Consider the following 19,253-nt stretch of genomic DNA (forward strand, 5'->3'; position numbering starts at 1 on the left):
GAAGAACAGCCAAAGACCCTAGTCGTCCCAGTCAAAACACTCATGGTACGCCTGACTTGCCCCGCGATCCAAATCCCAGGCCACACCCATTCCCCTACCCCTGCCCACAATATCACCGTGGCAATATTTCCTCTCTGTCCTGTGTTTTTCTGCCAATTAAAAGTGCAAATCTCGCTGTATTTTTTGAGACTTCATTTTGCTGTTGATTGGCTTTTACTCCAGTTGTCATGTTTTACAGCCATTTGAGACTGGGAGCCCAATGAGGTTCGCCAAGGGACATGGGTGATGAGGAGTCAACAGAGCCTATTTTGCCACAACGCCAGGCCATGAAGACAGCATCCAGTGGGACTCATTTGTTTCTCAGTCCAATGGCAATTTGAGCAATGGGCCGCTCCGTTTGCGTTGATATTTGGTTGTCCACAAGGCAGGAGAAGGGTGCGCCATTTCCAGCGGCGCTGCAATACCGGGTCGATGCGTGGAGTGAACGGAGCAAGCCCCTTTTTCAGCCCCCGACACAAAAAACATATGTTTAATGTTGTCGTCTTATTGAGGACATATCAGATATTAAACTGATGAGAACAGATACTACAGCCAAAAGGCTGAAAAGTGATGTGGCCCAACCGTTAGCTGCCCAACGCAATCTTCAGGCACAAGTGTCACTTGTCACAGTGCAATACTTTTCACTGGGCATCAAACACCTAAATCTAGCTCAGGCTTAAAATGGCTTTTCTGATCTTCACAAAAGCACAAGGCTCAGCTAAACGGCAAAGCCTGCCAAAAATAGCTTCAACGCATTGGTGTTCCTTTCCACAGAAGTTTTTAGTAAAAGGCGAAAGACTTGTGCGTTATGAAAAGAAACCAGAGTAAGTACAGCCCTTTGATGAAGAACAGCCAAAGACCCTAGTCGTCCCAGTCAAAACACTCACGGTACGCCTGACTTGATCGCCCCGCGATCCAAATCCCAGGCCACACCCATTCCCCTACCCCTGCCCACAATATCACTGTGGCAATATTTCCTCTCTGTCCTGTGTTTTTCTGCCAATTAAAAGTGCAAATCTCGCTGTATTTTTTGAGACTTCATTTTGCTGTTGATTGGCTTTTACTCCAGTTGTCATGTTTTACAGCCATTTGAGACTGGGAGCCCAATGAGGTTCGCCAAGGGACATGGGTGATGAGGAGTCAACAGAGCCTATTTTGCCACAACGCCAGGCCATGAAGACAGCATCCAGTGGGACTCATTTGTTTCTCAGTCCAATGGCAATTTGAGCAATGGGCCGCTCCGTTTGCGTTGATATTTGGTTGTCCACAAGGCAGGAGAAGGGTGCGCCATTTCCAGCGGCGCTGCAATACCGGGTCGATGCGTGGAGTGAACGGAGCAAGCCCCTTTTTCAGCCCCCGACACAAAAAACATATGTTTAATGCTGTCGTCTTATTGAGAACATATCAGATATTAAACTGATGAGAACAGATACTACAGCCAAAAGGCCAAAAAGTGATGTGGCCCAACCGTTAGCTGCCCAACGCAATCTTCAGGCACAAGTGTCACTTGTCACAGTGCAATACTTTTCACTGGGCATCAAACACCTAAATCTAGCTCAGGCTTAAAATGGCTTTTCTGATCTTCACAAAAGCACAACGCTAAGCCAAATGACAATGCCTGCCAAAAATAGCTTCAACTCATTGGTGTTCCTTTCCACGGAAGTCTTTAGTAAAAGGCGAAAGACTTGATTTTGAAAAGAAACCAGAGTAAGTACAGCCCTTTGATGAAGAACAGCCAGAGACCCTAGTCGTCCCAGTCAAAACACTCATGGTACGCCTGACTTGCCCCGCGATCCAAATCCCAGGCCACACCCATTCCCCTACCCCTGCCCACAATATCACCGTGGCAATATTTCCTCTCTGTCCTGTGTTTTTCTGCCAATTAAAAGTGCAAATCTCGCTGTATTTTTTGAGACTTCATTTTGCTGTTGATTGGCTTTTACTCCAGTTGTCATGTTTTACAGCCATTTGAGACTGGGAGCTCAATGAGGTTCGCCAAGGGACATGGGTGATGAGGAGTCAACAGAGCCTATTTTGCCACAACGCCAGGCCATGAAGACAGCATCCAGTGGGACTCATTTGTTTCTCAGTCCAATGGCAATTTGAGCAATGGGCCGCTCCGTTTGCGTTGACATTTGGTTGTCCACAAGGCAGGAGAAGGGTGCGCCATTTCCAGCGGCGCTGCAATACCGGGTCGATGCGTGGAGTGAACGGAGCAAGCCCCTTTTTCAGCCCCCGACACAAAAAACATATGTTTAATGTTGTCGTCTTATTGAGGACATATCAGATATTAAACTGATGAGAACAGATACTACAGCCAAAAGGCCGAAAAGTGATGTGGCCCAACCGTTAGCTGCCCAACGCAATCTTCAGGCACAAGTGTCACTTGTCACAGTGCAATACTTTTCACTGGGCATCAAACACCTAAATCTAGCTCAGGCTTAAAATGGCTTTTCTGATCTTCACAAAAGCACAAGGCTCAGCTAAACGGCAAAGCCTGCCAAAAATAGCTTCAACGCATTGGTGTTCCTTTCCACGGAAGTCTTTAGTAAAAGGCGAAAGACTTGTGCGTTATGAAAAGAAACCAGAGTAAGTACAGCCCTTTGATGAAGAACAGCCAAAGACCCTAGTCGTCCCAGTCAAAACACTCACGGTACGCCTGACTTGCCCCGCGATCCAAATCCCAGGCCACACCCATTCATCTACCCCTGCCCACAATATCACCGTGGCAATATTTCCTCTCTGTCCTGTGTTTTTCTGCCAATTAAAAGTGCAAATCTCGCTGTATTTTTTGAGACTTCATTTTGCTGTTGATTGGCTTTTACTCCAGTTGTCATGTTTTACAGCCATTTGAGACTGGGAGCCCAATGAGGTTCGCCAAGGGACATGGGTGATGAGGAGTCAACAGAGCCTATTTTGCCACAACGCCAGGCCATGAAGACAGCATCCAGTGGGACTCATTTGTTTCTCAGTCCAATGGCAATTTGAGCAATGGGCCGCTCCGTTTGCGTTGATATTTGGTTGTCCACAAGGCAGGAGAAGGGTGCGCCATTTCCAGCGGCGCTGCAATACCGGGTCGATGCGTGGAGTGAACGGAGCAAGCCCCTTTTTCAGCCCCCGACACAAAAAACATATGTTTAATGTTGTCGTCTTATTGAGGACCTATCAGATATTAAACTGATGAGAACATTTACTACAGCCAAAAGGCCGAAAAGTGATGTGGCCCAAACGTTAGCTGCCCAGCGCAATCTTCAGGCACAAGTGTCACTTGTCACTGTGCAATACTTTTCACTGGGCATCAAACACCTAAATCTAGCTCAAGCTTAAAATGGCTTTTCTGATCTTCACAAAAGCACAAGGTTCAGCCAAATGGCAAAGCCTGCCAAAAATAGCTTCAACTCATTGGTGTTCCTTTCAACGGAAGTCTTTAGTAAAAGGCGAAAGACTTGACTTTGAAAAGAAACCAGAGTAAGTACAGCCCTTTGATGAAGAACAGCCAAAGACCCTAGTCGTCCCAGTCAAAACACTCATGGTACGCCTGACTTGCCCCGCGATCCAAATCCCAGGCCACACCCATTCCCCTACCCCTGCCCACAATATCACCGTGGCAATATTTCCTCTCTGTCCTGTGTTTTTCTGCCAATTAAAAGTGCAAATCTCGCTGTATTTTTTGAGACTTCATTTTGCTGTTGATTGGCTTTTACTCCAGTTGTCATGTTTTACAGCCATTTGAGACTGGGAGCCCAATGAGGTTCGCCAAGGGACATGGGTGATGAGGAGTCAACAGAGCCTATTTTGCCACAACGCCAGGCCATGAAGACAGCATCCAGTGGGACTCATTTGTTTCTCAGTCCAATGGCAATTTGAGCAATGGGCCGCTCCGTTTGCGTTGATATTTGGTTGTCCACAAGGCAGGAGAAGGGTGCGCCATTTCCAGCGGCGCTGCAATACCGGGTCGATGCGTGGAGTGAACGGAGCAAGCCCCTTTTTCAGCCCCCGACACAAAAAACATATGTTTAATGTTGTCGTCTTATTGAGGACATATCAGATATTAAACTGATGAGAACAGATACTACAGCCAAAAGGCTGAAAAGTGATGTGGCCCAACCGTTAGCTGCCCAACGCAATCTTCAGGCACAAGTGTCACTTGTCACAGTGCAATACTTTTCACTGGGCATCAAACACCTAAATCTAGCTCAGGCTTAAAATGGCTTTTCTGATCTTCACAAAAGCACAAGGCTCAGCTAAACGGCAAAGCCTGCCAAAAATAGCTTCAACGCATTGGTGTTCCTTTCCACAGAAGTCTTTAGTAAAAGGCGAAAGACTTGATTTTGAAAAGAAACCAGAGTAAGTACAGCCCTTTGATGAAGAACAGCCAGAGACCCTAGTCGTCCCAGTCAAAACACTCATGGTACGCCTGACTTGCCCCGCGATCCAAATCCCAGGCCACACCCATTCCCCTACCCCTGCCCACAATATCACCGTGGCAATATTTCCTCTCTGTCCTGTGTTTTTCTGCCAATTAAAAGTGCAAATCTCGCTGTATTTTTTGAGACTTCATTTTGCTGTTGATTGGCTTTTACTCCAGTTGTCATGTTTTACAGCCATTTGAGACTGGGAGCTCAATGAGGTTCGCCAAGGGACATGGGTGATGAGGAGTCAACAGAGCCTATTTTGCCACAACGCCAGGCCATGAAGACAGCATCCAGTGGGACTCATTTGTTTCTCAGTCCAATGGCAATTTGAGCAATGGGCCGCTCCGTTTGCGTTGACATTTGGTTGTCCACAAGGCAGGAGAAGGGTGCGCCATTTCCAGCGGCGCTGCAATACCGGGTCGATGCGTGGAGTGAACGGAGCAAGCCCCTTTTTCAGCCCCCGACACAAAAAACATATGTTTAATGTTGTCGTCTTATTGAGGACATATCAGATATTAAACTGATGAGAACAGATACTACAGCCAAAAGGCCGAAAAGTGATGTGGCCCAACCGTTAGCTGCCCAACGCAATCTTCAGGCACAAGTGTCACTTGTCACAGTGCAATACTTTTCACTGGGCATCAAACACCTAAATCTAGCTCAGGCTTAAAATGGCTTTTCTGATCTTCACAAAAGCACAAGGCTCAGCTAAACGGCAAAGCCTGCCAAAAATAGCTTCAACGCATTGGTGTTCCTTTCCACGGAAGTCTTTAGTAAAAGGCGAAAGACTTGTGCGTTATGAAAAGAAACCAGAGTAAGTACAGCCCTTTGATGAAGAACAGCCAAAGACCCTAGTCGTCCCAGTCAAAACACTCACGGTACGCCTGACTTGCCCCGCGATCCAAATCCCAGGCCACACCCATTCCCCTACCCCTGCCCACAATATCACTGTGGCAATATTTCCTCTCTGTCCTGTGTTTTTCTGCCAATTAAAAGTGCAAATCTCGCTGTATTTTTTGAGACTTCATTTTGCTGTTGATTGGCTTTTACTCCAGTTGTCATGTTTTACAGCCATTTGAGACTGGGAGCCCAATGAGGTTCGCCAAGGGACATGGGTGATGAGGAGTCAACAGAGCCTATTTTGCCACAACGCCAGGCCATGAAGACAGCATCCAGTGGGACTCATTTGTTTCTCAGTCCAATGGCAATTTGAGCAATGGGCCGCTCCGTTTGCGTTGATATTTGGTTGTCCACAAGGCAGGAGAAGGGTGCGCCATTTCCAGCGGCGCTGCAATACCGGGTCGATGCGTGGAGTGAACGGAGCAAGCCCCTTTTTCAGCCCCCGACACAAAAAACATATGTTTAATGCTGTCGTCTTATTGAGAACATATCAGATATTAAACTGATGAGAACAGATACTAAAGCCAAAAGGCCAAAAAGTGATGTGGCCCAACCGTTAGCTGCCCAACGCAATCTTCAGGCACAAGTGTCACTTGTCACAGTGCAATACTTTTCACTGGGCATCAAACACCTAAATCTAGCTCAGGCTTAAAATGGCTTTTCTGATCTTCACAAAAGCACAACGCTAAGCCAAATGACAATGCCTGCCAAAAATAGCTTCAACTCATTGGTGTTCCTTTCCACGGAAGTCTTTAGTAAAAGGCGAAAGACTTGATTTTGAAAAGAAACCAGAGTAAGTACAGCCCTTTGATGAAGAACAGCCAGAGACCCTAGTCGTCCCAGTCAAAACACTCATGGTACGCCTGACTTGCCCCGCGATCCAAATCCCAGGCCACACCCATTCCCCTACCCCTGCCCACAATATCACCGTGGCAATATTTCCTCTCTGTCCTGTGTTTTTCTGCCAATTAAAAGTGCAAATCTCGCTGTATTTTTTGAGACTTCATTTTGCTGTTGATTGGCTTTTACTCCAGTTGTCATGTTTTACAGCCATTTGAGACTGGGAGCTCAATGAGGTTCGCCAAGGGACATGGGTGATGAGGAGTCAACAGAGCCTATTTTGCCACAACGCCAGGCCATGAAGACAGCATCCAGTGGGACTCATTTGTTTCTCAGTCCAATGGCAATTTGAGCAATGGGCCGCTCCGTTTGCGTTGACATTTGGTTGTCCACAAGGCAGGAGAAGGGTGCGCCATTTCCAGCGGCGCTGCAATACCGGGTCGATGCGTGGAGTGAACGGAGCAAGCCCCTTTTTCAGCCCCCGACACAAAAAACATATGTTTAATGTTGTCGTCTTATTGAGGACATATCAGATATTAAACTGATGAGAACAGATACTACAGCCAAAAGGCCGAAAAGTGATGTGGCCCAACCGTTAGCTGCCCAACGCAATCTTCAGGCACAAGTGTCACTTGTCACAGTGCAATACTTTTCACTGGGCATCAAACACCTAAATCTAGCTCAGGCTTAAAATGGCTTTTCTGATCTTCACAAAAGCACAAGGCTCAGCTAAACGGCAAAGCCTGCCAAAAATAGCTTCAACGCATTGGTGTTCCTTTCCACGGAAGTCTTTAGTAAAAGGCGAAAGACTTGTGCGTTATGAAAAGAAACCAGAGTAAGTACAGCCCTTTGATGAAGAACAGCCAAAGACCCTAGTCGTCCCAGTCAAAACACTCACGGTACGCCTGACTTGCCCCGCGATCCAAATCCCAGGCCACACCCATTCATCTACCCCTGCCCACAATATCACCGTGGCAATATTTCCTCTCTGTCCTGTGTTTTTCTGCCAATTAAAAGTGCAAATCTCGCTGTATTTTTTGAGACTTCATTTTGCTGTTGATTGGCTTTTACTCCAGTTGTCATGTTTTACAGCCATTTGAGACTGGGAGCCCAATGAGGTTCGCCAAGGGACATGGGTGATGAGGAGTCAACAGAGCCTATTTTGCCACAACGCCAGGCCATGAAGACAGCATCCAGTGGGACTCATTTGTTTCTCAGTCCAATGGCAATTTGAGCAATGGGCCGCTCCGTTTGCGTTGACATTTGGTTGTCCACAAGGCAGGAGAAGGGTGCGCCATTTCCAGCAGCGCTGCAATACCGGGTCGATGCGTGGAGTGAACGGAGCAAGCCCCTTTTTCAGCCCCCGACACAAAAAACATATGTTTAATGTTGTCGTCTTATTGAGGACCTATCAGATATTAAACTGATGAGAACATTTACTACAGCCAAAAGGCCGAAAAGTGATGTGGCCCAAACGTTAGCTGCCCAACGCAATCTTCAGGCACAAGTGTCACTTGTCACTGTGCAATACTTTTCACTGGGCATCAAACACCTAAATCTAGCTCAGGCTTAAAATGGCTTTTCTGATCTTCACAAAAGCACAAGGTTCAGCCAAATGGCAAAGCCTGCCAAAAATAGCTTCAACGCATTGGTGTTCCTTTCCACGGAAGTCTTTAGTAAAAGGCGAAAGACTTGACTTTGAAAAGAAACCAGAGTAAGTACAGCCCTTTGATGAAGAACAGCCAAAGACCCTAGTCGTCCCAGTCAAAACACTCATGGTACGCCTGACTTGCCCCGCGATCCAAATCCCAGGCCACACCCATTCCCCTACCCCTGCCCACAATATCACCGTGGCAATATTTCCTCTCTGTCCTGTGTTTTTCTGCCAATTAAAAGTGCAAATCTCGCTGTATTTTTTGAGACTTCATTTTGCTGTTGATTGGCTTTTACTCCAGTTGTCATGTTTTACAGCCATTTGAGACTGGGAGCCCAATGAGGTTCGGCAAGGGACATGGGTGATGAGGAGTCAACAGAGCCTATTTTGCCACAACGCCAGGCCATGAAGACAGCATCCAGTGGGACTCATTTGTTTCTCAGTCCAATGGCAATTTGAGCAATGGGCCGCTCCGTTTGCGTTGATATTTGGTTGTCCACAAGGCAGAAGAAGGGTGCGCCATTTCCAGCGGCGCTGCAATACCGGGTCGATGCGTGGAGTGAACGGAGCAAGCCCCTTTTTCAGCCCCCGACACAAAAAACATATGTTTAATGTTGTCGTCTTATTGAGGACATATCAGATATTAAACTGATGAGAACAGATACTACAGCCAAAAGGCTGAAAAGTGATGTGGCCCAACCGTTAGCTGCCCAACGCAATCTTCAGGCACAAGTGTCACTTGTCACAGTGCAATACTTTTCACTGGGCATCAAACACCTAAATCTAGCTCAGGCTTAAAATGGCTTTTCTGATCTTCACAAAAGCACAAGGCTCAGCTAAACGGCAAAGCCTGCCAAAAATAGCTTCAACGCATTGGTGTTCCTTTCCACAGAAGTCTTTAGTAAAAGGCGAAAGACTTGTGCGTTATGAAAAGAAACCAGAGAAAGTACAGCCCTTTGATGAAGAACAGCCAAAGACCCTAGTCGTCCCAGTCAAAACACTCACGGTACGCCTGACTTGCCCCGCGATCCAAATCCCAGGCCACACCCATTCCCCTACCCCTGCCCACAATATCACTGTGGCAATATTTCCTCTCTGTCCTGTGTTTTTCTGCCAATTAAAAGTGCAAATCTCGCTGTATTTTTTGAGACTTCATTTTGCTGTTGATTGGCTTTTACTCCAGTTGTCATGTTTTACAGCCATTTGAGACTGGGAGCCCAATGAGGTTCGCCAAGGGACATGGGTGATGAGGAGTCAACAGAGCCTATTTTGCCACAACGCCAGGCCATGAAGACAGCATCCAGTGGGACTCATTTGTTTCTCAGTCCAATGGCAATTTGAGCAATGGGCCGCTCCGTTTGCGTTGATATTTGGTTGTCCACAAGGCAGGAGAAGGGTGCGCCATTTCCAGCGGCGCTGCAATACCGGGTCGATGCGTGGAGTGAACGGAGCAAGCCCCTTTTTCAGCCCCCGACACAAAAAACATATGTTTAATGCTGTCGTCTTATTGAGGACATATCAGATATTAAACTGATGAGAACAGATACTACAGCCAAAAGGCCGAAAAGTGATGTGGCCCAACCATTAGCTGCCCAACGCAATCTTCAGGCACAAGTGTCACTTGTCACAGTGCAATACTTTTCACTGGGCATCAAACACCTAAATCTAGCTCAGGCTTAAAATGGCTTTTCTGATCTTCACAAAAGCACAAGGCTAAGCCAAATGACAAAGCCTGCCAAAAATAGCTTCAACTCATTGGTGTTCCTTTCCACGGAAGTCTTTCGTAAAAGGCGAAAGACTTGATTTTGAAAAGAAACCAGAGTAAGTACAGCCCTTTGATGAAGAACAGCCAAAGACCCTAGTCGTCCCAGTCAAAACACTCATGGTACGCCTGACTTGCCCCGCGATCCAAATCCCAGGCCACACCCATTCCCCTACCCCTGCCCACAATATCACCGTGGCAATATTTCCTCTCTGTCCTGTGTTTTTCTGCCAATTAAAAGTGCAAATCTCGCTGTATTTTTTGAGACTTCATTTTGCTGTTGATTGGCTTTTACTCCAGTTGTCATGTTTTACAGCCATTTGAGACTGGGAGCCCAATGAGGTTCGCCAAGGGACATGGGTGATGAGGAGTCAACAGAGCCTATTTTGCCACAACGCCAGGCCATGAAGACAGCATCCAGTGGGACTCATTTGTTTCTCAGTCCAATGGCAATTTGAGCAATGGGCCGCTCCGTTTGCGTTGATATTTGGTTGTCCACAAGGCAGGAGAAGGGTGCGCCATTTCCAGCGGCGCTGCAATACCGGGTCGATGCGTGGAGTGAACGGAGCAAGCCCCTTTTTCAGCCCCCGACACAAAAAACATATGTTTAATGTTGTCGTCTTATTGAGGACATATCAGATATTAAACTGATGAGAACAGATACTACAGCCAAAAGGCTGAAAAGTGATGTGGCCCAACCGTTAGCTGCCCAACGCAATCTTCAGGCACAAGTGTCACTTGTCACAGTGCAATACTTTTCACTGGGCATCAAACACCTAAATCTAGCTCAGGCTTAAAATGGCTTTTCTGATCTTCACAAAAGCACAAGGCTCAGCTAAACGGCAAAGCCTGCCAAAAATAGCTTCAACGCATTGGTGTTCCTTTCCACAGAAGTCTTTAGTAAAAGGCGAAAGACTTGTGCGTTATGAAAAGAAACCAGAGTAAGTACAGCCCTTTGATGAAGAACAGCCAAAGACCCTAGTCGTCCCAGTCAAAACACTCACGGTACGCCTGACTTGCCCCGCGATCCAAATCCCAGGCCACACGCATTCCCCTACCCCTGCCCACAATATCACTGTGGCAATATTTCCTCTCTGTCCTGTGTTTTTCTGCCAATTAAAAGTGCAAATCTCGCTGTATTTTTTGAGACTTCATTTTGCTGTTGATTGGCTTTTACTCCAGTTGTCATGTTTTACAGCCATTTGAGACTGGGAGCCCAATGAGGTTCGCCAAGGGACATGGGTGATGAGGAGTCAACAGAGCCTATTTTGCCACAACGCCAGGCCATGAAGACAGCATCCAGTGGGACTCATTTGTTTCTCAGTCCAATGGCAATTTGAGCAATGGGCCGCTCCGTTTGCGTTGATATTTGGTTGTCCACAAGGCAGGAGAAGGGTGCGCCATTTCCAGCGGCGCTGCAATACCGGGTCGATGCGTGGAGTGAACGGAGCAAGCCCCTTTTTCAGCCCCCGACACAAAAAACATATGTTTAATGCTGTCGTCTTATTGAGAACATATCAGATATTAAACTGATGAGAACAGATACTACAGCCAAAAGGCCAAAAAGTGATGTGGCCCAACCGTTAGCTGCCCAACGCAATCTTCAGGCACAAGTGTCACTTGTCACAGTGCAATACTTTTCACTGGGCATCAAACACCTAAATCTAGCTCAGGCTTAAAATGGCTTTTCTGATCTTCACAAAAGCACAAGGCTAAGCCAAATGACAATGCCTGCCAAAAATAGCTTCAACGCATTGGTGTTCCTTTCCACGGAAGGCTTTAGTAAAAGGCGAAAGACTTGATTTTGAAAAGAAACCAGAGTAAGTACAGCCCTTTGATGAAGAACAGCCAGAGACCCTAGTCGTCCCAGTCAAAACACTCATGGTACGCCTGACTTGCCCCGCGATCCAAATCCCAGGCCACACCCATTCCCCTACCCCTGCCCACAATATCACCGTGGCAATATTTCCTCTCTGTCCTGTGTTTTTCTGCCAATTAAAAGTGCAAATCTCGCTGTATTTTTTGAGACTTCATTTTGCTGTTGATTGGCTTTTACTCCAGTTGTCATGTTTTACAGCCATTTGAGACTGGGAGCTCAATGAGGTTCGCCAAGGGACATGGGTGATGAGGAGTCAACAGAGCCTATTTTGCCACAACGCCAGGCCATGAAGACAGCATCCAGTGGGACTCATTTGTTTCTCAGTCCAATGGCAATTTGAGCAATGGGCCGCTCCGTTTGCGTTGACATTTGGTTGTCCACAAGGCAGGAGAAGGGTGCGCCATTTCCAGCGGCGCTGCAATACCGGGTCGATGCGTGGAGTGAACGGAGCAAGCCCCTTTTTCAGCCCCCGACACAAAAAACATATGTTTAATGTTGTCGTCTTATTGAGGACATATCAGATATTAAACTGATGAGAACAGATACTACAGCCAAAAGGCCGAAAAGTGATGTGGCCCAACCGTTAGCTGCCCAACGCAATCTTCAGGCACAAGTGTCACTTGTCACAGTGCAATACTTTTCACTGGGCATCAAACACCTAAATCTAGCTCAGGCTTAAAATGGCTTTTCTGATCTTCACAAAAGCACAAGGCTAAGCCAATTGACAATGCTTGCCAAAAATAGCTTCAACTCATTGGTGTTCCTTTCCACGGAAGTCTTTAGTAAAAGGCGAAAGACTTGTGCGTTATGAAAAGAAACCAGAGTAAGTACAGCCCTTTGATGAAGAACAGCCAAAGACCCTAGTCGTCCCAGTCAAAACACTCATGGTACGCCTGACTTGCCCCGCGATCCAAATCCCAGGCCACACCCATTCCCCTACCCCTGCCCACAATATCACCGTGGCAATATTTCCTCTCTGTCCTGTGTTTTTCTGCCAATTAAAAGTGCAAATCTCGCTGTATTTTTTGAGACTTCATTTTGCTGTTGATTGGCTTTTACTCCAGTTGTCATGTTTTACAGCCATTTGAGACTGGGAGCCCAATGAGGTTCGCCAAGGGACATGGGTGATGAGGAGTCAACAGAGCCTATTTTGCCACAACGCCAGGCCATGAAGACAGCATCCAGTGGGACTCATTTGTTTCTCAGTCCAATGGCAATTTGAGCAATGGGCCGCTCCGTTTGCGTTGATATTTGGTTGTCCACAAGGCAGGAGAAGGGTGCGCCATTTCCAGCGGCGCTGCAATACCGGGTCGATGCGTGGAGTGAACGGAGCAAGCCCCTTTTTCAGCCCCCGACACAAAAAACATATGTTTAATGTTGTCGTCTTATTGAGGACATATCAGATATTAAACTGATGAGAACAGATACTACAGCCAAAAGGCTGAAAAGTGATGTGGCCCAACCGTTAGCTGCCCAACGCAATCTTCAGGCACAAGTGTCACTTGTCACAGTGCAATACTTTTCACTGGGCATCAAACACCTAAATCTAGCTCAGGCTTAAAATGGCTTTTCTGATCTTCACAAAAGCACAAGGCTCAGCTAAACGGCAAAGCCTGCCAAAAATAGCTTCAACGCATTGGTGTTCCTTTCCACAGAAGTTTTTAGTAAAAGGCGAAAGACTTGTGCGTTATGAAAAGAAACCAGAGTAAGTACAGCCCTTTGATGAAGAACAGCCAAAGACCCTAGTCGTCCCAGTCAAAACACTCACGGTACGCCTGACTTGCCCCGCGATCCAAATCCCAGGCCACACCCATTCCCCTACCCCTGCCCACAATATCACTGTGGCAATATTTCCTCTCTGTCCTGTGTTTTTCTGCCAATTAAAAGTGCAAATCTCGCTGTATTTTTTGAGACTTCATTTTGCTGTTGATTGGCTTTTACTCCAGTTGTCATGTTTTACAGCCATTTGAGACTGGGAGCCCAATGAGGTTCGCCAAGGGACATGGGTGATGAGGAGTCAACAGAGCCTATTTTGCCACAACGCCAGGCCATGAAGACAGCATCCAGTGGGACTCATTTGTTTCTCAGTCCAATGGCAATTTGAGCAATGGGCCGCTCCGTTTGCGTTGATATTTGGTTGTCCACAAGGCAGGAGAAGGGTGCGCCATTTCCAGCGGCGCTGCAATACCGGGTCGATGCGTGGAGTGAACGGAGCAAGCCCCTTTTTCAGCCCCCGACACAAAAAACATATGTTTAATGCTGTCGTCTTATTGAGGACATATCAGATATTAAACTGATGAGAACATTTACTACAGCCAAAAGGCCGAAAAGTGATGTGGCCCAACCGTTAGCTGCCCAACGCAATCTTCAGGCACAAGTGTCACTTGTCACAGTGCAATACTTTTCACTGGGCATCAAACACCTAAATCTAGCTCAGGCTTAAAATGGCTTTTCTGATCTTCACAAAAGCACAAGGCTCAGCCAAACGGCAAAGCCTGCCAAAAATAGCTTCAACTCATTGGTGTTGCTTTCCACGGAAGTCTTTAGTAAAAGGCGAAAGACTTGTGCGTTATGAAAAGAAACCAGAGTAAGTACAGCCCTTTGATGAAGAACAGCCAAAGACCCTAGTCGTCCCAGTCAAAACACTCATGGTACGCCTGACTTGCCCCGCGATCCAAATCCCAGGCCACACCCATTCCCCTACCCCTGCCCACAATATCACCGTGGCAATATTTCCTCTCTGTCCTGTGTTTTTCTGCCAATTAAAAGTGCAAATCTCGCTGTATTTTTTGAGACTTCATTTTGCTGTTGATTGGCTTTTACTCCAGTTGTCATGTTTTACAGCCATTTGAGACTGGGAGCCCAATGAGGTTCGCCAAGGGACATGGGTGATGAGGAGTCAACAGAGCCTATTTTGCCACAACGCCAGGCCATGAAGACAGCATCCAGTGGGACTCATTTGTTTCTCAGTCCAATGGCAATTTGAGCAATGGGCCGCTCCGTTTGCGTTGATATTTGGTTGTCCACAAGGCAGGAGAAGGGTGCGCCATTTCCAGCGGCGCTGCAATACCAGGTCGATGCGTGGAGTGAACGGAGCAAGCCCCTTTTTCAGCCCCCGACACAAAAAACATATGTTTAATGCTGTCGTCTTATTGAGGACATATCAGATATTAAACTGATGAGAACATTTACTACAGCCAAAAGGCCGAAAAGTGATGTGGCCCAACCGTTAGCTGCCCAACGCAATCTTCAGGCACAAGTGTCACTTGTCACAGTGCAATACTTTTCACTGGGCATCAAACACCTAAATCTAGCTCAGGCTTAAAATGGCTTTTCTGATCTTCACAAAAGCACAAGGCTCAGCCAAACGGCAAAGCCTGCCAAAAATAGCTTCAACTCATTGGTGTTGCTTTCCACGGAAGTCTTTAGTAAAAGGCGAAAGACTTGTGCGTTATGAAAAGAAACCAGAGTAAGTACAGCCCTTTGATGAAGAACAGCCAAAGACCCTAGTCGTCCCAGTCAAAACACTCATGGTACGCCTGACTTGCCCCGCGATCCAAATCCCAGGCCACACCCATTCCCCTACCCCTGCCCACAATATCACTGTGGCAATATTTCCTCTCTGTCCTGTGTTTTTCTGCCAATTAAAAGTGCAAATCTCGCTGTATTTTTTGAGACTTCATTTTGCTGTTGATTGGCTTTTACTCCAGTTGTCATGTTTTACAGCCATTTGAGACTGGGAGCCCAATGAGGTTCGCCAAGGGACATGGGTGATGAGGAGTCAACAGAGCCTATTTTGCCACAACGCCAGGCCATGAAGACAGCATCCAGTGGGACTCATTTGTTTCTCAGTCCAATGGCAATTTGAGCAATGGGCCGCTCCGTTTGCGTTGATATTTGGTTGTCCACAAGGCAGGAGAAGGGTGCGCCATTTCCAGCGGCGCTGCAATACCGGGTCGATGCGTGGAGTGAACGGAGCAAGCCCCTTTTTCAGCCCCCGACACAAAAAACATATGTTTAATGTTGTCGTCTTATTGAGGACATATCAGATATTAAACTGATGAGAACATTTACTACAGCCAAAAGGCCGAAAAGTGATGTGGCCCAACCGTTAGCTGCCCAACGCAATCTTCAGGCACAAGTGTCACTTGTCACAGTGCAATACTTTTCACTGGGCATCAAACACCTAAATCTAGCTCAGGCTTAAAATGGCTTTTCTGATCTTCACAAAAGCACAAGGCTAAGCCAAATGACAAAGCCTGCCAAAAATAGCTTCAACGCATTGGTGTTCCTTTCCACGGAAGTCTTTACTAAAAGGCAAAAGACTTGTGCGTTATGAAAAGAAACCAGAGTAAGTACAGCCCTTTGATGAAGAACAGCCAAAGACCCTAGTCGTCCCAGTCAAAACACTCACGGTACGCCTGACTTGCCCCGCGATCCAAATCCCAGGCCACACCCATTCCCCTACCCCTGCCCACAATATCACCGTGGCAATATTTCCTCTCTGTCCTGTGTTTTTCTGCCAATTAAAAGTGCAAATCTCGCTGTATTTTTTGAGACTTCATTTTGCTGTTGATTGGCTTTTACTCCAGTTGTCATGTTTTACAGCCATTTGAGACTGGGAGCCCAATGAGGTTCGCCAAGGGACATGGGTGATGAGGAGTCAACAGAGCCTATTTTGCCACAACGCCAGGCCATGAAGACAGCATCCAGTGGGACTCATTTGTTTCTCAGTCCAATGGCAATTTGAGCAATGGGCCGCTCCGTTTGCGTTGATATTTGGTTGTCCACAAGGCAGGAGAAGGGTGCGCCATTTCCAGCGGCGCTGCAATAACGGGTCGATGCGTGGAGTGAACGGAGCAAGCCCCTTTTTCAGCCCCCGACACAAAAAACATATGTTTAATGTTGTCGTCTTATTGAGGACATATCAGATATTAAACTGATGAGAACATTTACTACAGCCAAAAGGCCGAAAAGTGATGTGGCCCAACCGTTAGCTGCCCAACGCAATCTTCAGGCACAAGTGTCACTTGTCACAGTGCAATACTTTTCACTGGGCATCAAACACCTAAATCTAGCTCAGGCTTAAAATGGCTTTTCTGATCTTCACAAAAGCACAAGGCTAAGCCAATTGACAATGCTTGCCAAAAATAGCTTCAACTCATTGGTGTTCCTTTCCACGGAAGTCTTTAGTAAAAGGCGAAAGACTTGTGCGTTATGAAAAGAAACCAGAGTAAGTACAGCCCTTTGATGAAGAACAGCCAAAGACCCTAGTCGTCCCAGTCAAAACACTCATGGTACGCCTGACTTGCCCCGCGATCCAAATCCCAGGCCACACCCATTCCCCTACCCCTGCCCACAATATCACCGTGGCAATATTTCCTCTCTGTCCTGTGTTTTTCTGCCAATTAAAAGTGCAAATCTCGCTGTATTTTTTGAGACTTCATTTTGCTGTTGATTGGCTTTTACTCCAGTTGTCATGTTTTACAGCCATTTGAGACTGGGAGCCCAATGAGGTTCGCCAAGGGACATGGGTGATGAGGAGTCAACAGAGCCTATTTTGCCACAACGCCAGGCCATGAAGACAGCATCCAGTGGGACTCATTTGTTTCTCAGTCCAATGGCAATTTGAGCAATGGGCCGCTCCGTTTGCGTTGATATTTGGTTGTCCACAAGGCAGGAGAAGGGTGCGCCATTTCCAGCGGCGCTGCAATACCGGGTCGATGCGTGGAGTGAACGGAGCAAGCCCCTTTTTCAGCCCCCGACACAAAAAACATATGTTTAATGTTGTCGTCTTATTGAGGACATATCAGATATTAAACTGATGAGAACAGATACTACAGCCAAAAGGCCGAAAAGTGATGTGGCCCAACCGTTAGCTGCCCAACGCAATCTTCAGGCACAAGTGTCACTTGTCACAGTGCAATACTTTTCACTGGGCATCAAACACCTAAATCTAGCTCAGGCTTAAAATGGCTTTTCTGATCTTCACAAAAGCACAAGGCTCAGCTAAACGGCAAAGCCTGCCAAAAATAGCTTCAACGCATTGGTGTTCCTTTCCACAGAAGTTTTTAGTAAAAGGCGAAAGACTTGTGCGTTATGAAAAGAAACCAGAGTAAGTACAGCCCTTTGATGAAGAACAGCCAAAGACCCTAGTCGTCCCAGTCAAAACACTCACGGTACGCCTGACTTGCCCCGCGATCCAAATCCCAGGCCACACCCATTCCCCTACCCCTGCCCACAATATCACTGTGGCAATATTTCCTCTCTGTCCTGTGTTTTTCTGCCAATTAAAAGTGCAAATCTCGCTGTATTTTTTGAGACTTCATTTTGCTGTTGATTGGCTTTTACTCCAGTTGTCATGTTTTACAGCCATTTGAGACTGGGAGCCCAATGAGGTTCGCCAAGGGACATGGGTGATGAGGAGTCAACAGAGCCTATTTTGCCACAACGCCAGGCCATGAAGACAGCATCCAGTGGGACTCATTTGTTTCTCAGTCCAATGGCAATTTGAGCAATGGGCCGCTCCGTTTGCGTTGATATTTGGTTGTCCACAAGGCAGGAGAAGGGTGCGCCATTTCCAGCGGCGCTGCAATACCGGGTCGATGCGTGGAGTGAACGGAGCAAGCCCCTTTTTCAGCCCCCGACACAAAAAACATATGTTTAATGCTGTCGTCTTATTGAGGACATATCAGATATTAAACTGATGAGAACATTTACTACAGCCAAAAGGCCGAAAAGTGATGTGGCCCAACCGTTAGCTGCCCAACGCAATCTTCAGGCACAAGTGTCACTTGTCACAGTGCAATACTTTTCACTGGGCATCAAACACCTAAATCTAGCTCAGGCTTAAAATGGCTTTTCTGATCTTCACAAAAGCACAAGGCTCAGCCAAACGGCAAAGCCTGCCAAAAATAGCTTCAACTCATTGGTGTTGCTTTCCACGGAAGTCTTTAGTAAAAGGCGAAAGACTTGTGCGTTATGAAAAGAAACCAGAGTAAGTACAGCCCTTTGATGAAGAACAGCCAAAGACCCTAGTCGTCCCAGTCAAAACACTCATGGTATGCCTGACTTGCCCCGCGATCCAAATCCCAGGCCACACCCATTCCCCTACCCCTGCCCACAATATCACCGTGGCAATATTTCCTCTCTGTCCTGTGTTTTTCTGCCAATTAAAAGTGCAAATCTCGCTGTATTTTTTGAGACTTCATTTTGCTGTTGATTGGCTTTTACTCCAGTTGTCATGTTTTACAGCCATTTGAGACTGGGAGCCCAATGAGGTTCGCCAAGGGACATGGGTGATGAGGAGTCAACAGAGCCTATTTTGCCACAACGCCAGGCCATGAAGACAGCATCCAGTGGGACTCATTTGTTTCTCAGTCCAATGGCAATTTGAGCAATGGGCCGCTCCGTTTGCGTTGATATTTGGTTGTCCACAAGGCAGGAGAAGGGTGCGCCATTTCCAGCGGCGCTGCAATACCGGGTCGATGCGTGGAGTGAACGGAGCAAGCCCCTTTTTCAGCCCCCGACACAAAAAACATATGTTTAATGTTGTCGTCTTATTGAGGACATATCAGATATTAAACTGATGAGAACATTTACTACAGCCAAAAGGCCGAAAAGTGATGTGGCCCAACCGTTAGCTGCCCAACGCAATCTTCAGGCACAAGTGTCACTTGTCACAGTGCAATACTTTTCACTGGGCATCAAACACCTAAATCTAGCTCAGGCTTAAAATGGCTTTTCTGATCTTCACAAAAGCAC

The 19,253-nt window shown here is 46.9% G+C and overlaps 18 non-coding genes and 25 pseudogenes across 18 annotated transcripts; all 43 read right to left on the bottom strand.

Annotated features, from left to right (window-relative positions):
* Positions 1-430: 430 nt before the first annotated feature.
* LOC144466399 (U2 spliceosomal RNA) lies at positions 431-611 on the bottom strand (annotated as a pseudogene).
* A 143-nt stretch (positions 612-754) lies between these two features.
* Positions 755-867, bottom strand: LOC144465954 (U5 spliceosomal RNA). The gene has a single exon (XR_013493032.1). It is a non-coding gene; the product is annotated as a U5 spliceosomal RNA (small nuclear RNA).
* A 449-nt stretch (positions 868-1,316) lies between these two features.
* On the bottom strand, positions 1,317-1,497 carry LOC144465759 (U2 spliceosomal RNA; annotated as a pseudogene).
* Positions 1,498-1,641: 144 nt separating this feature from the next.
* Positions 1,642-1,750, bottom strand: LOC144465977 (U5 spliceosomal RNA; annotated as a pseudogene).
* Positions 1,751-2,195: 445 nt separating this feature from the next.
* On the bottom strand, positions 2,196-2,376 carry LOC144466089 (U2 spliceosomal RNA; annotated as a pseudogene).
* Positions 2,377-2,519: 143 nt separating this feature from the next.
* LOC144465566 (U5 spliceosomal RNA) lies at positions 2,520-2,632 on the bottom strand. The gene has a single exon (XR_013492698.1). It is a non-coding gene; the product is annotated as a U5 spliceosomal RNA (small nuclear RNA).
* A 445-nt stretch (positions 2,633-3,077) lies between these two features.
* Positions 3,078-3,258, bottom strand: LOC144465193 (U2 spliceosomal RNA; annotated as a pseudogene).
* Positions 3,259-3,401: 143 nt separating this feature from the next.
* LOC144466042 (U5 spliceosomal RNA) lies at positions 3,402-3,511 on the bottom strand. Its single transcript, XR_013493080.1, has one exon. It is a non-coding gene; the product is annotated as a U5 spliceosomal RNA (small nuclear RNA).
* A 445-nt stretch (positions 3,512-3,956) lies between these two features.
* On the bottom strand, positions 3,957-4,137 carry LOC144466411 (U2 spliceosomal RNA; annotated as a pseudogene).
* Positions 4,138-4,280: 143 nt separating this feature from the next.
* LOC144466045 (U5 spliceosomal RNA) lies at positions 4,281-4,390 on the bottom strand. Its single transcript, XR_013493081.1, has one exon. It is a non-coding gene; the product is annotated as a U5 spliceosomal RNA (small nuclear RNA).
* A 445-nt stretch (positions 4,391-4,835) lies between these two features.
* LOC144466100 (U2 spliceosomal RNA) lies at positions 4,836-5,016 on the bottom strand (annotated as a pseudogene).
* A 143-nt stretch (positions 5,017-5,159) lies between these two features.
* LOC144465567 (U5 spliceosomal RNA) lies at positions 5,160-5,272 on the bottom strand. The gene has a single exon (XR_013492699.1). It is a non-coding gene; the product is annotated as a U5 spliceosomal RNA (small nuclear RNA).
* A 445-nt stretch (positions 5,273-5,717) lies between these two features.
* Positions 5,718-5,898, bottom strand: LOC144465570 (U2 spliceosomal RNA; annotated as a pseudogene).
* A 144-nt stretch (positions 5,899-6,042) lies between these two features.
* On the bottom strand, positions 6,043-6,151 carry LOC144465978 (U5 spliceosomal RNA; annotated as a pseudogene).
* Positions 6,152-6,596: 445 nt separating this feature from the next.
* On the bottom strand, positions 6,597-6,777 carry LOC144466111 (U2 spliceosomal RNA; annotated as a pseudogene).
* A 143-nt stretch (positions 6,778-6,920) lies between these two features.
* Positions 6,921-7,033, bottom strand: LOC144465568 (U5 spliceosomal RNA). The gene has a single exon (XR_013492700.1). It is a non-coding gene; the product is annotated as a U5 spliceosomal RNA (small nuclear RNA).
* A 445-nt stretch (positions 7,034-7,478) lies between these two features.
* LOC144465200 (U2 spliceosomal RNA) lies at positions 7,479-7,659 on the bottom strand (annotated as a pseudogene).
* Positions 7,660-7,802: 143 nt separating this feature from the next.
* Positions 7,803-7,912, bottom strand: LOC144466039 (U5 spliceosomal RNA). The gene has a single exon (XR_013493077.1). It is a non-coding gene; the product is annotated as a U5 spliceosomal RNA (small nuclear RNA).
* A 445-nt stretch (positions 7,913-8,357) lies between these two features.
* Positions 8,358-8,538, bottom strand: LOC144466422 (U2 spliceosomal RNA; annotated as a pseudogene).
* Positions 8,539-8,681: 143 nt separating this feature from the next.
* Positions 8,682-8,794, bottom strand: LOC144465926 (U5 spliceosomal RNA). Its single transcript, XR_013493003.1, has one exon. It is a non-coding gene; the product is annotated as a U5 spliceosomal RNA (small nuclear RNA).
* A 445-nt stretch (positions 8,795-9,239) lies between these two features.
* On the bottom strand, positions 9,240-9,420 carry LOC144465370 (U2 spliceosomal RNA; annotated as a pseudogene).
* Positions 9,421-9,562: 142 nt separating this feature from the next.
* LOC144466030 (U5 spliceosomal RNA) lies at positions 9,563-9,673 on the bottom strand. The gene has a single exon (XR_013493074.1). It is a non-coding gene; the product is annotated as a U5 spliceosomal RNA (small nuclear RNA).
* A 445-nt stretch (positions 9,674-10,118) lies between these two features.
* LOC144466433 (U2 spliceosomal RNA) lies at positions 10,119-10,299 on the bottom strand (annotated as a pseudogene).
* Positions 10,300-10,442: 143 nt separating this feature from the next.
* LOC144465872 (U5 spliceosomal RNA) lies at positions 10,443-10,555 on the bottom strand. Its single transcript, XR_013492957.1, has one exon. It is a non-coding gene; the product is annotated as a U5 spliceosomal RNA (small nuclear RNA).
* Positions 10,556-11,000: 445 nt separating this feature from the next.
* On the bottom strand, positions 11,001-11,181 carry LOC144465770 (U2 spliceosomal RNA; annotated as a pseudogene).
* A 144-nt stretch (positions 11,182-11,325) lies between these two features.
* On the bottom strand, positions 11,326-11,434 carry LOC144466049 (U5 spliceosomal RNA; annotated as a pseudogene).
* Positions 11,435-11,879: 445 nt separating this feature from the next.
* On the bottom strand, positions 11,880-12,060 carry LOC144466122 (U2 spliceosomal RNA; annotated as a pseudogene).
* Positions 12,061-12,202: 142 nt separating this feature from the next.
* On the bottom strand, positions 12,203-12,316 carry LOC144465443 (U5 spliceosomal RNA). Its single transcript, XR_013492590.1, has one exon. It is a non-coding gene; the product is annotated as a U5 spliceosomal RNA (small nuclear RNA).
* Positions 12,317-12,761: 445 nt separating this feature from the next.
* LOC144466444 (U2 spliceosomal RNA) lies at positions 12,762-12,942 on the bottom strand (annotated as a pseudogene).
* A 143-nt stretch (positions 12,943-13,085) lies between these two features.
* On the bottom strand, positions 13,086-13,198 carry LOC144465955 (U5 spliceosomal RNA). The gene has a single exon (XR_013493033.1). It is a non-coding gene; the product is annotated as a U5 spliceosomal RNA (small nuclear RNA).
* Positions 13,199-13,643: 445 nt separating this feature from the next.
* LOC144465144 (U2 spliceosomal RNA) lies at positions 13,644-13,824 on the bottom strand (annotated as a pseudogene).
* A 141-nt stretch (positions 13,825-13,965) lies between these two features.
* On the bottom strand, positions 13,966-14,080 carry LOC144465640 (U5 spliceosomal RNA). The gene has a single exon (XR_013492765.1). It is a non-coding gene; the product is annotated as a U5 spliceosomal RNA (small nuclear RNA).
* A 445-nt stretch (positions 14,081-14,525) lies between these two features.
* Positions 14,526-14,706, bottom strand: LOC144465240 (U2 spliceosomal RNA; annotated as a pseudogene).
* A 141-nt stretch (positions 14,707-14,847) lies between these two features.
* On the bottom strand, positions 14,848-14,962 carry LOC144465641 (U5 spliceosomal RNA). Its single transcript, XR_013492766.1, has one exon. It is a non-coding gene; the product is annotated as a U5 spliceosomal RNA (small nuclear RNA).
* Positions 14,963-15,407: 445 nt separating this feature from the next.
* On the bottom strand, positions 15,408-15,588 carry LOC144466104 (U2 spliceosomal RNA; annotated as a pseudogene).
* A 142-nt stretch (positions 15,589-15,730) lies between these two features.
* Positions 15,731-15,844, bottom strand: LOC144465930 (U5 spliceosomal RNA). Its single transcript, XR_013493007.1, has one exon. It is a non-coding gene; the product is annotated as a U5 spliceosomal RNA (small nuclear RNA).
* A 445-nt stretch (positions 15,845-16,289) lies between these two features.
* Positions 16,290-16,470, bottom strand: LOC144465280 (U2 spliceosomal RNA; annotated as a pseudogene).
* Positions 16,471-16,612: 142 nt separating this feature from the next.
* On the bottom strand, positions 16,613-16,726 carry LOC144465444 (U5 spliceosomal RNA). Its single transcript, XR_013492591.1, has one exon. It is a non-coding gene; the product is annotated as a U5 spliceosomal RNA (small nuclear RNA).
* A 445-nt stretch (positions 16,727-17,171) lies between these two features.
* On the bottom strand, positions 17,172-17,352 carry LOC144466133 (U2 spliceosomal RNA; annotated as a pseudogene).
* A 143-nt stretch (positions 17,353-17,495) lies between these two features.
* On the bottom strand, positions 17,496-17,608 carry LOC144465956 (U5 spliceosomal RNA). The gene has a single exon (XR_013493034.1). It is a non-coding gene; the product is annotated as a U5 spliceosomal RNA (small nuclear RNA).
* Positions 17,609-18,053: 445 nt separating this feature from the next.
* On the bottom strand, positions 18,054-18,234 carry LOC144465145 (U2 spliceosomal RNA; annotated as a pseudogene).
* A 141-nt stretch (positions 18,235-18,375) lies between these two features.
* On the bottom strand, positions 18,376-18,490 carry LOC144465643 (U5 spliceosomal RNA). The gene has a single exon (XR_013492767.1). It is a non-coding gene; the product is annotated as a U5 spliceosomal RNA (small nuclear RNA).
* Positions 18,491-18,935: 445 nt separating this feature from the next.
* Positions 18,936-19,116, bottom strand: LOC144466105 (U2 spliceosomal RNA; annotated as a pseudogene).
* Between the last annotated feature and the right edge of the window lie 137 nt (positions 19,117-19,253).

Source organism: Epinephelus lanceolatus, chromosome 12 (assembly GCF_041903045.1).
Source record: "Epinephelus lanceolatus isolate andai-2023 chromosome 12, ASM4190304v1, whole genome shotgun sequence".
Lineage (NCBI taxonomy): Eukaryota > Metazoa > Chordata > Actinopteri > Perciformes > Serranidae > Epinephelus > Epinephelus lanceolatus.